We start from the raw sequence: 4540 nt of genomic DNA on the forward strand, positions 1-4540 counted from the left end.
TTCACTGTCAGTCTCGCGTTAGATTCATAAGCTCAATTTGTGCAAAGTCCGGAATAAAAGACTTTGAGCATATACCTGCGTACATCAATCCAGCCTATCTCATCCACAACCGAGGCAGTGTTGTTAGACGGGCCAGGTTTTTTCGCGCAAAGTTTTTAAAATTTCAATAATTTTTTCTGTCTCTCATTTTGCTATAATGTTTTTAACAATTTGGGTGCACTTAAGTCGGCCCAATGAAACATCTCGTACAATTTCAGGCTCAATAGAAATATCTTTTAATAAAGAGACTAAATGATCAACAGTGTCAAAAGCAATATTATGTTCCGCGAAAAATGATGCTAATTTTATTTCCGCGCGTTTTACTTTGTTATTATGTGGAATAGTACTAACATCGGAAAGGCTTTGATCAGTTTGATTTAAGCTGTTTACTTTTGTCATATGTTTGACCGATTGTGAGTGAGCTACTAAATTTGTTTTACAACACGCAATACTTTTGTTACAAATGCTACAAAAAGCTTTATTCGGTTCGGAATGGGGTGTCAACCATCCTTTCCATCCTTTATCATCTAACCATGAATTTTGAAATACCCGGACTCTTTGTTTTTTAATGGCTCCTTCAGCAACATTCGGATCCATATTGCACATATTGCACAATTATTGCACAAATTATAATAATTTATTTACTTACATAAAGTATACTTAACCTGTCCTTTGCGATCCCGCCAAAACTGAGATGCTCCGTGGCCCGCGTCCATCACATTACATATATACGTGACTGGAAACGTCATCGTTACGTCACGCAATGTCACGCATGCGCGAAAAAACCTGGCCCGTCTAACAACACTGCTTACGGGGTGGAAATATGGGGATAGGAAGAAAAAAAGAAATTAGAAAAAGTAATGCTGGATTACGTAAGATGGATTTTTAGATTAGAATTTTGTACACCAAGGTATCTAATGACAAGAGAATTAAGACTGAAAATTAAGAATAGAGCGAGGATTAATAGCAGTAAAGTATAAGGAAAAGATAAAATAGTTGGATGAAAATAGATGGATAAAAAAGTGTTGGATTGAAAAAAAAATAACGGATGGGAGGATATGTATAGTAGAGAAAGGGAAAGATATTATAATAGAAATAGATGGAGTATCGAAACTATAGAAGAATTAAGAAGGAGAGGAATTGATTTAAGGAAGGAATTAGAGGAGAGAGATTGGGATGTGCAAAGGCAAGTAGAGGAAGGTAAAATTAGTGAGGCCAAGTATAACAAGAAAGGAATTGGAAACAAGAGTAGAAGGTCCAAGATATTTGAGGAAAGGCAATATAGACAAGGGTAATACAGGAGATATGATAAGGACATTGTTAAGGGTAAGATGCGGAAATATAGAGGAGAGAAATAAGTATTGGTTGAAGGAAGAAGCGACGTTATGTGTATTTTGCGGTAATAGGAAAGATTGTGTAAGCCATTATGTAAAGGAATGTGAATTGACCAAAGACTGGTTTAAAGACTTAGATAAGAATTGTAAGGAAATAGAGGATAGAATTTGGAATGATAAGATAGATAATATGAAAGGAAGGATATTACGGAAATTTTGAATAGAGAAAGAAATAATAATTAAAAATAGGAAAAGAAAGTAAGAAGAAAAATAAAATAAAATAAGCTAGTCCTAACTAGTTTTAGAGGTATGAATGTGTGTATCGAAGGTATGAATGGTTAAGGATATTTTGTAAACCAAGTCCACTTCTTGGCAAAGTAGCTGAAGTTAAATAAATTATTACTTATTACAAAAGGCATGTATCAAAAAAATATATGATTTACGAGTCTATTAAAATTTAAATTTATAAATACATATACATTTATATATTATCTACATATATTATCATTAACATATATTACATGATTACATACGGATTGTGAGTGAGCTACTAAATTTGTTTTACAACACGCAATACTTTTGTTACAAATGCTACAAAAAGCTTTATTCGGCTCGGAATGGGGAGTCAATCATCCTTTAAAAATATTTTCATCTAACCATGAATTTTGAAATACCCGGACTCTTTGTTTTTTAATGGCTCCTTCAGCAACATTTGGATCCATATTGCACAAATTTTATAATTATTGCACAAATTATAATAAATTATTTACTTACATAAAGTATACTTAACCTGTCCTTTGCGATCCCGCCAAAACTGAGATGCTCCGTGGCCCGCGTCCATCACATTACATATATACGTGACTGGAAACGTAATCGTTACGTCACGCAATGTCACGCATGCGCGAAAAAACCTGGCCCGTCTAACAACACTGGACCGAGGTCTTTGCAAATGAGAAGGAAAGGCTTAAAACAAATACAAAGGACATTGAGCTAAAAAAGAATTACTTGTTACGACACAGTAAGTACCTGCAGTTACTAACACCCCTTATATTCTCAAATTTTATTTCAGAATCAACAATTGACTGACAGCCCAAACCATTACCTCAATTCCTATTTCATCACTTTGATAATAAAAGAAACCCCTGTCAAGCATTAATATGTTGCTGACAGTTTCCTTTCAGTCAATCAACTTTAATAATCCCCAATAATAATTTATCTTCCTGCAATCACTTGAACCCATACAGCACACAAGCTTGCAGCAACATTGCAGCAATGTCACAATATTGTACATTGTAGTGCAATGTTGCAGAAATATTGTATAGATATGAATTTGCAATATAGTTCAAACAACATTATAGCAATATTTCAAAAATATTGTGAAAGTAATGTGTCCCATTATATGTATATAATATATATATGTATGTGTGTGTGTGTGTATATATTGCTTAGAGTAAGTATGCAGAAATGTTTATTAAAGCAAGGATTATTTTTATATAATTTTCAACTTTACGCACAAGATTGAATTAAAGCATAAGTGCAGTGATTCATCGAACGATGAGGCGCGAGGCTGTGACGTAATCACGCATGCGCTAGGTCTTGTGAATTAGAAAGTTCTCGTTCTTCGTTCGATAGTGATGTGCTCGACGTATGAATAAAGATTTTACTTTAAGAAGATAATAGAAAAGATTATCTTAGAGAAGGAAATATATAGAGAAGGTATGTAAATATAATTATTGTTTTTTTAATAAAATTTAATTATGTTGTACAGTTATAACTAATATGAACTTTACTTAACCTCTAACTTTCGATTTACTTTCATGCCGACACATTTTCTGATTATTTTTATATAATCATCACAGTACACTGTTATAGCCCGAAAAGGCTATACACGAATTACTAGATATATATTATTTTAGAGATATATTATTTTATATGGTAAGGCATTGCTCAATGTGTAACGCGAATACAGATCACGTTACGAACGTTGACCGAGCGAAGCGCTGACAACGCGAGCCACGCGCGAAGTCCGAGCGACCGTGCAACCACTTCCTTGCGAAAACGCGGAAATCAGGGCAAGCGGAATAAGGACGTTGCGAAAATGCAACGTAGAAGTCCTACTTAAAAGCGAAATAAAAAAGAATAAGGAAATTGCGAAAATGCAAGCAAAGAAGTCCTACTTAGAACTCCTTAGCTTGCATCCGGATCTTACCGCCAAAATCGAGCGACACGACATATGGTCTTGTCGCTAAACGATCTCCTCCCGGGAAACTATTAAACTATTAAATTAAAGCCACGCAGTCGGCAGAAAGAAATACGAAAGATCGAGGAGTGAATCTCGCGACCGAAACTTGACTCCAGACATGCGCACGCCAAGATATCCGTTATCGCGATACGCGACGCGAGTGACGTGCGGGAACTTTGTAATTAAGCCAAGTTACGAATAAAACAGATATATATATATATTTATTCCAAATACAAAAGTGTCATTTTTATTTATAATAAAATCAGTGAGTTACTCGGGCGGAGCCCGAATTCCCAAATTCCTTCCGGCAAACGATCCTAACTACCGTGCCTCTCCGGAGGCATAACATAATTTGGTGGCAGCGGTGGGATCTGCCGGGGCATCGCCAGAGCTCACTCAAGACCTGCAAAAGACACGGTTGTGTTAAAAGAAGCGGGCACGCCAGCAATCAATTCAATTGAAGTTGACGGACGGAAGCAACAAGCCTTCCCCAAGACCTGCAAAGCACCCAGGATGTAAACAGGACAGGCACGCCAGCACACGTAAAACGTAAGCTGACGGAAACCACAATCGACGGAAGACAACGCAAGGACAACAGAACGAGCATCGCCACAACAGCTGTAGCAGAAACGTGAGCCGACAAGCATCGCGACCTACGATAACTCTACGAATAACGCACCGACGCCGGACAACGACCGCCGTACGACGAGCATCGTCAGCCGTATCAGACGCCGAGCGAAGGACTGCAGCGTCAGCGACCTACTAACACAGCGAACGATCATGCGAGCCGTCATAATATTGTAAGTCCAAAAAAAATTTAATAATTATAACTGCGTGAATGTCGGAAGGTTCGAATATACCGAAACCGATAGCGAACCGATCGTGGTTACTGAGCGAACCAGCCCGACGAGCGATTAAATTAAGC

The 4540-nt window shown here is 37.1% G+C and overlaps 1 long non-coding RNA gene across 1 annotated transcript in view; it reads left to right on the forward strand.

Annotated features, from left to right (window-relative positions):
* The first annotated feature begins 2973 nt into the window (after positions 1 to 2973).
* Positions 2974 to 4540, forward strand: part of LOC115232963 — a 7220-nt gene continuing 5653 nt past the window's right edge. The window contains exon 1 of the long non-coding RNA XR_003883702.1: positions 2974 to 3089. This is a non-coding gene — a long non-coding RNA (uncharacterized LOC115232963). The remainder of the gene's footprint in view (positions 3090 to 4540) is intronic.

This window comes from Formica exsecta, unplaced genomic scaffold (assembly GCF_003651465.1).
Source record: "Formica exsecta isolate Colony F162 unplaced genomic scaffold, ASM365146v1 scaffold153, whole genome shotgun sequence".
In the NCBI taxonomy this organism is placed as follows: domain Eukaryota; kingdom Metazoa; phylum Arthropoda; class Insecta; order Hymenoptera; family Formicidae; genus Formica; species Formica exsecta.